Source organism: Ooceraea biroi, chromosome 13 (assembly GCF_003672135.1).
Source record: "Ooceraea biroi isolate clonal line C1 chromosome 13, Obir_v5.4, whole genome shotgun sequence".
Classification (NCBI taxonomy): domain Eukaryota; kingdom Metazoa; phylum Arthropoda; class Insecta; order Hymenoptera; family Formicidae; genus Ooceraea; species Ooceraea biroi.
Window position 1 is genome coordinate 2825498 of NC_039518.1, and position 14025 is coordinate 2839522.

The 14025-nt window shown below is 37.5% G+C and overlaps 1 pseudogene; it reads left to right on the plus strand.

Annotated features, from left to right (window-relative positions):
- The first annotated feature begins 3 nt into the window (after nt 1-3).
- LOC113563281 lies at nt 4-789 on the plus strand (annotated as a pseudogene).
- The last annotated feature ends 13236 nt before the right edge of the window (nt 790-14025 follow it).

A 14025-nucleotide genomic window follows, 5' to 3' on the forward strand; every position in this document is an offset into this window, starting at 1 on the left:
TCCCGCATGTACCTCGCCGGGACTTGCTCAGGATAAACTGCCACACCGGCATGTCGCTCTGCTGCGGAAGTGCACTCTCGACGAGGTCGGCGGCCTGAAGGCCTTCGGCATCTACCTCGCGGAGGACTTCTTCTACGCCAAGTCGCTGACCGACCGCGGCTGGCGCATCACCGTCTCCTCGCAGCCGGCGCTCCAGAACAGCGGCAACTGCGAGGTGAACACCTTCCAGGCGAGGCTGCGCCGGTGGGCGAAGCTGCGGGTCGCGATGCTGCCACCACCATCGTGCTCGAGCCGCTGAGCGAGTGCCTCGTGCTGGGCGGGTGCGCTTCCTGGGCAGCCAGCGTGCTCTTCGAGTGGGACTCCCTAGTTTTTTACCTGGTGCACGTACTCCTGTGGTTCATGTTCGATTGGATGCTGCTGTGCGTCGTGCCAGAACGGCCCGTTGCGTTCAACAAACTCGAGTTCATGTGCGGCTGGCTGCTCAGCGAGACCACGAGCCGTACCTTTTCCTCCAGGCGGTCCTGGATCCCCTCATACAGTGGCGATCGCGCGTTTACAAGCTCAAGTGGGGCGGCGTCGCCGAAGAGGTCAAGGCGAAAGTCAAATATTAAAAATTCATATGCATGAGTGCGTGCGTGCGTGCGTGCGTGCCATCGAGCAACAAGCAAGCCGAAGTCGCGATGCTCCTTTTCGCGACCGCGAAGCGCGCGTGCACGAGGCATTCTGATCATCGTGACTGCGAGTCGTTTTTCGCGGAAGTCGGTAGCGGATGCTCAACCGATTACGGTCTCGATTTAGCAATTCGGAGTTACGAAGGCGTAGACAATTTATCTCGAGATTATTTGTGTCTCTTACGCTTTCCCTGAACGATATTGGACTTTTACACACACACACGTGCAAATAATTTAAGCGTGAACTGAAATTTATTTTTGACCCATTTAAATTCCAGTTTAAATTGGGACTAGTTTTGGGTACGGTGTATAATTGAGTGTAAGGTTTAATTTATAATTATCAAATTATATTGGTAGTTTGAGCATCGCGCGAAATGCAATGAATGCTCCGTCTGATAATTCGCTTTTGTTCCCGGAAAAGAACTTGCGGCATATAATAAGAACTCGCAGAAAAGAATGCACGATGCTTCGGGATGTCTTGCTTACACAATTTGCGTGTGTATCGATATGCGTTTCAGACCTGTCGTGCACGGACCGACTTGTCCAGTTATCGAAACGAACAAATCTATTTTACTTTTGAGTAAACAACATCAATCTCTACGATAAAATGCTCGTTTCACGAACAAAAAGTGTAAAAGATGAGTATGTGTATTAGGCAAGTGGCAATTCGTTTCAATTTATTGTTAACGGTGCACGTTAACGATTAACGCCAACTTGACAGATGATTCGATGATATACAAATGAGACGAATAATCTTATCGTGCTTTACGTTAAGCATAATGAAGGAGATACAAGTTGGTCAAATCGATTTGTACAAGCCGCGTTAACGCGCCACGAAGCCAAGAAACGTTAAGGGGATCCTGGAGTCGTCTGTATTACCGGCGGAATCGGTCGATCTTACTGTACTAATTACTCTTTCATGATCGTATAGAATGAAAAATCCTTCTCCACGATTAAAGTATACAAAGAAATATACCGAGCGAAACTCGACTTTATGTTAAAAACGACAAAAAAATTTACAGTTTTATTATCGGCTTATTATGACGTCACCTCGTACATTAATGTTCTTAATATAAATGTTTTGCAGTTCGTGTGGCCAAAATTCGATAATCGCAAGGACGGAACAAAATGAAAGATATGGGGAAGCTTTTAGAAATGAGTTTAGAAGCCTAGTGTAAAAGTAATTAGTGCAGAAAGATTCGTGATCATTTCGTGCCTACGTATGCCTGTGAAATCGTGGCTGAATCAAAATTGTGATTTTTTTCCGTTTGGAAAGTTAAGTCCTGCTTTTTACATTACATTATTGTGTGTACTTTCATCGTGGAAAAGGATTTTTCATTCTGTGAGTTCAATAAAAAGAAAATACAGGAAAATCATCGATTCCGCCGGTAATTCAGACGCCGCGACGGAGTTCACTGGCCACTCCAGGATCCCCTTAAAAGCGAAAGGAATATTACGTGTTATTTCCATCGAGTCAAGGTATGCTTGATATGGTGCAGTGTTCTCCGCGCGTAAATTATTTATAATACTACTGATTTCGTCTCGATACTTACTAGTCGTTAAAAATACAACGTCGACGATATCGTCGTTCCCTTCGCAACGATATCGCACACACTTGTCTTTCCACGTATTAGTTATGCAACGTACTTTGCGATTAAAATGAATCGAGATTAGGGCGCGCGAACGTATAATTTTTCTTATTGCATTAGCAACCAAATAAGTCGCCAGACGCAAAGTCCGAAAAAGCGTGGTTTTTTTAACGGGCAATTGTCTTAATTAAAATTTATTAATTATAGATGCCTGTATGCTCTGTAATGTAACTATAAGAATGTGTGTGTGTGTGTGTGTGTGTTGTGTGTGTGTGTGTGTGTGTGTATCTGTGCGTATGTGGGTTTATTACATATATATATATATATGTTTTGATTTTTTCTCACATCTATTTATTTATTTATTTATTTTAGATTTTCATGATATTAGAAAAATACAAGACTGTGACCTACCAGTTTAGTAAATTTTCATATAGGATATTGTATGTACATGGTAATAATATTATTACGTTATACGATTTTATTTGTTATCTTTGAAATCATCAATTGAAATTATAAAAGCCACTTGCGCTGTACTTACTATCAGAGAAGAACTTTTATACATACATAAAACTTCAGTTAGCTCGACACTGATAACCCGAACATTAAAACAAACAATTAAGCTGAAACATGTAAATAAATACCAATTCATAATTTGTCCCTTTATGATTATTAATGTAATTATATAATGTATATGTGTTTCAGCCTTGTCCAGTTATCGAAACGAAATCTATTTTTACTTTTGAGTAGGTAACATCAACGGCTATGATATATTTTCACGAACAAAAGGGTTAAAGGAACGGATATGTATGTTAGACAAGTGACAATTCGTTTTTATACTCTTCTTTCTATATTATACAAACATGAAGCGTACATTGCTTACATTATCTTGTTTAAAACATCAATTTTATTTTTTTTTTTTTCTCAAATAAATTTATATGGAGTAATTTGTAATAAATGTATCGTTGCCTCTCGATTAATCGATGTTCGGATAATTGATGTTAATTTGCTATTAATAACACCACTACTTGATTTGTGAACATCAGCTTGTCATTAAGAGTTAGTCATACTTATTAAACGCAAGCGCAGTTCAACAAAGCAGTTTTTTTGTGAGATTAGAAGAATACTTAAAAACCACGAACAGAACACCCTCAGAAAGGATTTCTGATAACAAGACGAAAAATATTCTTGACTAATTTAATCGTATTACAAGTATAAAAAATATGAAAATAAAACAATTTTTTATTTAAATCAGTAATTTCTATTCTTCTCTCTCGAATTAAATAAGATTGTCTTACTGTCTCGAGACAAGAGTAACATGTACAAATTTATGCTTATATATCCTTGTATGTAGAATAATTTGATATTAGCGCCACTTTATAGTAGGTTTTGTCAATGTCGACGCATCATTTTCTCACAGTCGCTCGTCGACTCGGCGCTTCTGCGTCCTTTATTCGGATAAAACGGCCAATATTTATGTGTTGCAATCGAAAATCGGGAAAGTGTTTCTGTTATTTACAATGAATAAGTGCAATACTCTACAAGAAATATTAAAAGATATGGAAATGTAAGTAAGTATATACAATATACTTACTTGAGAAATAAGATTCGAGATAAGACATTTCCACTTATTCATTGTAAATAACAGAAACACTTTCCCGATTTTCGATTGCAACACATAAATATTGGCCGTTTTGTGCAGATTCTACAAATTCTCTTAGAAGAATAGAATAAGATGTCTTTTAGATCTCACAATATTCTGAAATCAAGAATATTGTGAACTTGCTACAAATTTTTATCTAAATCCTTCTGAGAAAATGAATGAGATAGCACCAAGATTATTTTAATCTAGATTTTAGAATTTTCTATTCGAGATTAAAATATGCTTCTTTTCAATAATAAATATGATTGTCGCTATAGCGATCTTATTTTATGATAGATTAAAGAGTAATAGCATTAAGTCCAGAAATCTTTTCTGTGGGTGAATGTATGTAAATTTTAGCATACATTGCCATCGAAGTTTCGAATACTTACGTAGTACGTGTTGGGAGATTCCGAGATGAAACAAGAGCAATATATTTCATATAAATATATTTCATCATCGATCTTAAATAATATATATCGATAAATGAAGTACTTACTAAAAGACTTGGTATTCTAAGCGCGCAAATGCGTGTTACAAGAACCGAATTGCCCACTTTGATGTGACTTGATCACCTTTTGTTTTAGTTTTTTTAGGACTTTTTTAGCTCGACTGCAAAACAAACTAGGCATGTAATGTGTGTTCTATTGTTTCGACTTTTTTTTCTTATAAGAAGAGACAAATACTGATACCGTTTATCACTCGTACTCACAATGTTAAAATAACGAACAACATCATTCATAGAATAACGTGACGATAATTATAAATGATTTCACGGAATGTAATTGCACACTCTCTGGTGAATCACACGATATCACAAAAGCGGGTATCCTGTTAGCGGGAATAGATAGCGATATCGGATCATTGCGTCATTATAATTTGCCGACTCGGCTTGTCCGCGATGAATTAAAATTGCCGGCTTAATCTGCCGATAGAACAATTTCTTCGAGCGATATCAGCAACGACTATCGACTTATTGTTAGTAAAGAGTGTTTCCTACGCGTTTGTCATGTGTAAACAAGATTGAAATGATTGCGCTTCGTGGATATTAATAGTTGAAGCAGGCTACTGGAACGCGTTTCCGTATTTAGCATTGTCTGCAGGAAAATGCGAGTCGTGCGGAAATGTAACGTTTATTCATGTGCACACTGGAAAAAAAAACGATTAAATCGATAAAGCCATTCTCATTCAAATGTCATATTCAACGAACTGATTGCGTTTATAGCATGATAGATCGTATCAGTTTTACTCAGTTAAATCGCAATTGTTGAATCAATCAACGGTTTGTTGCAACACTTACGTAATTTGTTTAGAATATCAAACAAATATTGCGTAATATTTTTTGTTTTTTCGAGAAAATATTGGGTTGGCCAAAAAGTAATTGCGTTTTTTTTTATATAGATAAAAGGCGAATGTTTCATGGGAAACAAAAACTTTATTAAACAATATATTGTCCATTTTGTTTGATTATCTTTTGCCATTTTTCAGGCAACTTCATGATTCCGCGCTCAAAACAGTTCTTATCTTTTTCAGCAAAAAACAATTACAAGAACGATTTGATATCCTCATCAGCAGTAAAGGTTTTACCATTCAAGGTGTTTTGCAAAGAACGAAACAAATGGTAATCTGATGGTGCCAGGTCTGGCGAATATGGTGGATGTGGTAACACATTCCATCCAAGCTGCAACAATTTTTCACGAGTGACCAAACTTCTACGTGGTCTAGCGTTATCATGGTGAAACACAACACCTTTGCGATTCACCAATTCTCGACGTTTTTGTTTGATGACATCATTTAATTTATCCAGTTGACGACAGCATACGTCTGAATGAATGGTTTGATTCCTTGCAAGCAGCTCAAAATACACAATACCTTTAAAGTCCCACCAGACTGACAGCATAATCTTTCTTTGGTGAATATCTGCTTTTCAAGTGCTTTCAGCAGGTTCATCACGCTTGCTCCACGATCGTTTTCGTTTGACGTTGTTGTAGACGATCGATTTTTCGTCGCCTGTTATCATACGTTTCAAAAATCGATCATTTTCCTCACGTTTCAAAAGAGAATCGCAGATGTCAATACGCTCAGTGAGATGAATTTCTTTGAGCTCATGTGGTACCAAAATATCGAGCTTACTAATGTATCCAAGTCGTTTTGAATGGTTTTCAACACTCGATTTCGATATGTTAAGATTCTCAGCAATCTCTCGTGTCGTTAAACGCCGATTGGAATCGATCGGTGCCTTTATTTTGTCATCATTAATTTCGATTGGCCTTCCTGAGCGTGGTGCATCTTTCACATTAAAATCTGCAGATCGAAATTTAGTAAACCAATTTTGACACTGCCGCAGTTTTAAAGCCTCTTCGCCATATATTGGGTTGGCCAAAAAGTAATTGCGTTTTTTTTATATAAATAAAAGGCGAATGTTTCATGGGAAACAAAAACTTTATGAAACAATATATTGTCCATTTTGTTTGATTATCTTTTGCCATTTTTCAGGCAACTTCATGATTCCGCGCTCAAAAAAGTTCTTATCTTTTTCAGCAAAAAACAATTCCAACAACGATTTGATATCCTCATCAGCAGTCAAGGTTTTACCATTCAAGGCGTTCTGCAAAGAACGAAACAAATGGTAATCTGATGGTGCCAGGTCTGGCGAATATGGTGGATGTGGTAACATCATGGTAACACATCCCATCCAAGCTGCAACAATTTTTCACGAGTGACCAAAGTTGTACGTGGTCTAGCGTTATCATGGTGAAACACAACACCTTTGCGATTCACCAATTCTCGACGTTTCTGTTCGATGGCATCATTTAATTTATCCAGTTGACAACAGTATACGTCTGAATTAGTGGTTTGATTCCTTGCAAGCAGCTCAAAATACAGAATACCTTTAAAGTCCCACCAGACTGACAGCATAATCTTTCTTTGGTGAATATCTGCTTTTCAAGTGCTTTCAGCAGGTTCATCACGCTTGCTCCACGATCGTTTTCGTTTGACGTTGTTGTAGACGATCGATTTTTCGTCGCCTGTTATCATACGTTTCAAAAATGGATCATTTTCTCACGTTTCAAAAGAGAATCGCAGATGTCAATACGCTCAGTGAGATGAATTTCTTTGAGCTCATGTGGTACCAAAATATCGAGCTTACTAATGTATCCAAGTCGTTTTAAATGGTTTTCAACACTCGATTTCGATATGTTAAGATTCTCAGCAATCTCTCGGGTTGTTAAACGCCGATTGAAATCGATCAGTGCCTTTATTTTGTCATCATCAATTTCGATTGGCCTTCCCGAGCGTGGTGCATCTTTTACATTAAAATCTCGAGATCGAAATTTAGTAAACCAATTTTGACACTGCCGCAGTTTTAAAGCATCTTCGCCATATATTGGGTTGGCCAAAAAGTAATTGCGTTTTTTTTTATATAAATAAAAGGCGAATGTTTCATGGGAAACAAAAACTTTATGAAACAATATATTGTCCATTTTGTTTGATTATCTTTTGCCATTTTTCAGGCAACTTCATGATTCCGCGCTCAAAAAAGTTCTTATTTTTTTCAGCAAAAAACAATTCCAACAACGATTTGATATCCTCATCAGCAGTCAAGGTTTTACCATTCAAGGCGTTCTGCAAAGAACGAAACAAATGGTAATCTGATGGTGCCAGGTCTGGCGAATATGGTGGATGTGGTAACACATCCCATCCAAGCTGCAACAATTTTTCACGAGTGACCAAAGTTGTACGTGGTCTAGCGTTATCATGGTGAAACACAACACCTTTGCGATTCACCAATTCTCGACGTTTCTGTTCGATGGCATCATTTAATTTATCCAGTTGACAACAGTATACGTCTGAATTAGTGGTTTGATTCCTTGCAAGCAGCTCAAAATACACAATACCTTTAAAGTCTCACCAGACTGACAGCATAATCTTTCTTTGGTGAATATCTGCTTTTCAAGTGCTTTCAGCAGGTTCATCACGCTTGCTCCACGATCGTTTTCGTTTGACGTTGTTGTAGACGATCGATTTTTCGTCGCCTGTTATCATACGTTTCAAAAATCGATCATTTTCCTCACGTTTCAAAAGAGAATCGCAGATGTCAATACGCTCAGTGAGATGAATTTCTTTGAGCTCATGTGGTACCAAAATATCGAGCTTACTAATGTATCCAAGTCGTTTTGAATGGTTTTCAACACTCGATTTCGATATGTTAAGATTCTCAGCAATCTCTCGTGTCGTTAAACGCCGATTGGAATCGATCAATGCCTTTATTTTGTCATCATCAATTTCGATTGGCCTTCCTGAGCGTGGTGCATCTTTCACATTAAAATCTCGAGATCGAAATTTAGTAAACCAATTTTGACACTGCCGCAGTTTTAAAGCATCTTCGCCATATACATGACATAACTTTTTATGAGCTTGCACAGCGTTTTTCCCTTTTCGGAAGTAATAAAACGAAATATGAGGAAAATGTTCTTTTTGATTTTCCATTTTGAAATCGACGGCAAACAAACAATTGTTAACGAAATCGTATACTTTCTTTTTGTAAAACAAGCTGGAACTGTGAGTTGTTAAGCTACATAATGAATTTGCGGTTTAGAATGAAGTTAGTTACATTTCAAGACATGTATGTCCATCTATTGGAAAAAAACGCAATTACTTTTTGGCCAAGCCAATATTTTCCCAAACTAGGTTGTTCTTAACATAGGTATATTTTTTTCAGTACGTTGTAAATATATTTCAAACGACGTGGGTAGTCATAAGACAACGCGTTATCGCGTACTTTTTTGAGTTTGCAGTATGTAATATCAGATGATTCTCGCGTGGCAGCCGGGCAACAGTCACATTAATTCCCTCGTTATTACGCATAATTATGTATAATCCGTTTCAAAGTAGCATCAGACGTGCGTACGATCATGCGATGCACGACGAGCATGCAAGGACACGAAGCACATGTGTGTGTTACACATTTATATCGTGTGACTATCTGTTTTGTTGTGACCACTTATTTCACACAGTCGAGTGGCAAGCATGAATTACTTTAAATTTTACCTGATACACGCGCCAAGTTCCAGCATAAATGTTTATTTCACCTTCTGCACCGCTGCCTCCTCTCTCGCGTATCGCAAAACTCGAGGGTGTTGTTTTTTTATGGAACAAGTGTGTCTTAATTATTGAAATTCCAATATTGATTTAAAAAGGAAGTTGACTCATCTTTATCTGTAGTAAGATATTGTTGAACTTTGCCGTATCGATTGACACGTAAGCTGAATGGCGCGAGTCGAACAATTGCGACAAGATAACGTGAGCATGACACGCCTCCTCACTTATATAGGACTGTCAGGAGTTGAAAAGCTATCGTAATGATAAAAATGTTAAACTTAAAATTTCAAATTTTCAATATTGCAATTTCCGAGCACTTTTCTGCAATATGCCAATCTGCAATGCTGTTTACTCCTTTCGACCTTATATTCTTCTATATCAAGGAATGTTTGTTCAAACGTCTCATGCGCATCTTGTACTCCGTTATTGTACTCTGTTATTTTTGCGTTAGCTATTTCTGGCAAGGTTTCTATTGATAATTTTATCGATTTATAAAATCGATGTTTTTGTGTACCCACGCTGGTTCGGACATAAAAATGCCGTTTGTGCGTTTCATTGCGAAAAATAATCCGCTACTCCATTACTTGTTAGCGAGTTTCACAAATTATCATTTTTCTTTCATTGGTCATCAGCCTTCTCTGTAGCATTATTATTTAAATGAAATATTAAACAATACGGGAACAGTTTGTACGATTAACAAATTACCTTTGAATGATATTTAGCCATTTACGTGGACATGTATAAGTCGGTGGATTCTATTTTTTTATTTCTATGATCAAATTTATTGTGTAATTTAGCTTACCTGGTATTTAGAGAGAGAGGGGGGACGCAATAATAATAGATTTAGTGACTGATTCTTGATGATATTTAGTTGACCTTTTGAACATCAATGGCGGATTAATGGCAAAATAATTACCTATTTAATTATTCCGATTAAGCGTTGTAGAGATACTGAAATACTGCGTTAATGTATGTAAATTTCGCCGAATCTCTCTCTCTCTCTCTTTCTCTCTGTCGACTGATTTGTACATATTATAAATTGATATATAAATTAATATAATTATAATATATATGATAGATTAATATAATGCAATTTTAGTTAAGCATGATGAATGCATTTATTACCCATTTTCGAACTCGTCTCATGCGCGTCGTATGCAACTGTGCCCGTATTATTATTTCGGTTTATACGTTTGTACATACGTACATTTCACATCGAGCATCGAGATTTCCTCTGTCGAAATTTTTTTCTCTTCGTTCACAGGAAAAACCAACTTGCTCTCATTAGATCTTTTCGTATCGAGCGTAAAATATATAGTGTATTCATTGCGCCGTGTAGTGCATATATCTATGTATATGAATTTGAAAATTGAATGGGTATGGATGTACAAGTGCGCGCAGATCTGCATGTATGTGTGTGTGTGTGTGTATCTACGTATGTACGTGCGTGAAGAAAAAAAAAGAGATTAACGAATAAGTGACAAGTACAAGGAAATTTGTACTTTTCTACGTCGTCATTGTCAACAATGGTAATTATGTACTTTAACGGACCCAGCCCCGATGACCTTGACCTTGACATATGAATTTGAAAATTGAATGGGTATGGATGTACAAAATTTGTTGTCAAGGTCACCCTCCTGAGTGACCTTGAAGAAGTTTTAGCCCGTCGCTCGTTGTTTGTTAAAAAGTTATAAACAAAGAAAGGTTAATGATTTCGCACGAATTTTTAGCTGTCCACGTGAAGCAAGAAATGATACTGACATATATTACAAAAGGTCACCTTCCGAATAACCCGCACTAGGTTTTAGTCGTCGATCGTTGTTTATGAAAAAGTTATTAACAAAAGCAATTTCGAAAATATAGTAGTTATTTTGAAAGAATATTGAATATTGAAAGATATAAACGACGATATGTATATGAACGAAGAGAGGAAAGTCATTTAAAGCAGTGAATTGTTAATATATAGAATAGTTTCTTTTAATATAAGTACAAAAGTATTCTTCACTTTAACGAAAAGCACAAACAGTTAAATACAAAGTGTTCTCTGCTTTAACTTAACCTAACCAACCTAACCTGGTTAGTTATATTTTCCGAAACTGGAGCCCCGGACACATACGCTCGTTTCAGCCCGCTTCGCGGAGGGTTGGGGGGAGGGGCTTTGCCCCTCCCCCCCGACGGGGCCAGTGTAACGGATTTCACCGTGCAGATTTTTGATCACCTGGTACACGCACGGAGTCCGGCGGATTTAAAGCTAAAATTCCATCAAATATACTCTTTCGTAAGCGTATATGGTATAAAATTATGCTTATTTCATTAAACATTTTTGTTAATAACTTTTTAACAAACAACGATCGACGGCTAAAACCTAGTGCGGGTTATTCGGGAAGGTCCTTCGTAATATATGTCAAACTCAAGTCCTTGCTTCACGTGGACAGCTAAAAATTCGTGCGAAATCATGAAACTTTCTTTGTTTATAACTTTTTAACAAACAACGAGCGACGGCTAAAACTTCTTCAAGGTCACTCAGGAGGGTGACCTTGACAGCATATATCAAGGTCAAGGTCATCGGGGCTGGGTCCGTTAAAGTACACAATTACCCCAACAATTTCCGCGTACGATTGTAATACCGCCTATACTTTTCATTCCATCGACATCGTGACTATTTGCCGTCATCCACGAATTTAAAGCGCAAACGCAACTCGAAAAAACAAACTCCCGTTTCTGTCTCGCAAACCGGATCGCATAAAACGCGAATGCATAAAACACGTGTGCGCGTAAAAATAGCGCCGTGGGAAAAAATGCCTGTTATTTCTGTGGCGTTGTACAGCCTTACTTACATTCTTTCTCATTTAACGTTTAGACCTTTTATCTTTCCCCGCTTATCTTTAAAGTAAAGGCGCGTACAGACTTGTTTGCGTAAACCCGTGTCGTATCACTGTCCTACCCGTGGACGAGAGGCGCTGCAACGTTACGTATTAGAAATTGGATGCGAAACAAGATTAACGCATAAATTCTCGCTTGCCAAAGAACCTAATGTCAACGCCAACGGAAATAACTTTTAGAATCTAGTCTTTTCAGATTTTCCCGCCAATCTAACAGAGTAGTCGTAGTCCCAAGTTCGCCACTGTACCACTCACTCGTAAAGTTATACAGAAAGATACGATACAAGGACATGCCCGCAAGTCTGCATGCGGAATTCACGTTACACGCGAAATCTCTTCCTTCGAAACGACCGTTGCGTAGTTATGGAGCCACACCAAGGAAAACAAAACTACGCACGTGTTCAAGAAAGAACATTAAAATAAAATACTGCAACGAGCGAGAGAGCTCGGAGAAAGTAGCTTCTTGGTTAAACACATATGCCTCTACTCGCGAGAGGCAGGAACTCGCACTGCTGAAACGAATCGGCAATAGTGCAGAGAGTAGTTGTTGTAGGACCGATCATTTTTGTCTCGCTGTTATCATACGTTCAAAAAATCGATCAGTTTCCTCACTTTCAAAGAGAATCGCAGAGATGTCAATAGCTCAGTGTAGAGAATGAATTGCCTTTCCAGCTCATTGTCTACCCAATATCGAGCTTACCATAAATGTATCCAAGTCTGTTTATCAAAATGAGTTTTCACACACTCGATTTCCCGATATGTTAAGATTTCAGCAACTCTCAGGATCGTTACAAAACGCCGATTGGATTACTGACTCAGTGGCCTATAATTATTATCCAACATCAATTTCACGCATTGACCTCCTTGATCGTATGGTGCACTCTTCAGCACATAAATTCTCAGCAGATCGAAATTTTAGTACACACAATTTTGGACACTAGCATAAGCATAACAGTTCTTAAACCAATCTCGCCATATTTTTGGGTTGGCCAAAAAAGTAATGAGCGTTTATTTATATTTTAATAATACAAAATAAACAGGCTTGAATGTTTATTCATGGGAAAACAATAAAAACTTTATGAAAACAATATATTTGTTCCATTTTGTATTTGATTATCTTTTGCCATTTTCAGCAACTTCATGATTCCGCGCATCAAAAAAAGTTCTTTATCTTTTTCAGCAAAAAAACAATTCCAACAACGATATTATTATCTCCTCATCGAGCAGTACAAGGTTTTACCAATTCAAGCTTTTGCAAAAGAACGAAACGAATGGTAATCTGATGGTGCAAGGTCGGCGAATATGTGGATGTGTAACACATTCCCATTCAAGCTGCAACAATTTTTCAACGAGTGACCAAACTTATATGTGGTCTAAGCGTTATCATGGTGAAACACAAACACCTTTGCGATTTCCAAATCATCGTACGTTTCTGTATTTGATGGCATCAAAATTATATTATAATCAGTTTAGACGACAGTTATCGTCTACAAATTAATGGTTTGATTCTTGCAAGCAGCTCAATTAATACACAGCCCAACCAGACATGCCAAGCATAATCTTTCTATTGGTGAATAATCTGCTTTTCAAGTGCTATTTCAAGCAGCTTCTTTAATCAACGCTTGCTCCACATCTATCCTTCGTTTTGACATATGTTATACGAGCATCGAATTTTTCGTCGGTTATCATCCGTTTCAAAAATCGAATTCATATTTTAACCCACGATAAGTTTCAAAAGAGAATTACGCAGAATACTATACGCCTCAGGAGATGAGATTTTTCAAGCTAAATGTGTACACCAATATCGAACTTACATAATATCACCAAGATCGTTCAATAGAATAGTTTTAACACTGATTTATTCATGCTTAAGATATGATAGACCTCAGCAAACCTTCAGGTCGTTATAAACGCCGATTGGAATCACAAAGTAGCCTTTATTTTACATCCAATTTCGATTGAAGCCTATCCTGAGCTGGTGCAATCTAATTCACACATTAAACTACTCAGATCGAAATTTAGTACACCAATTTTGACCTACATCCGCAGTTTTAAAGCATCTCGCCATAAAATTGGTTGACCAAAAAGTAATCTTGATTTTTTAGATTAAATAAAAGGCGAGAATGTTTCATGAGGAAACA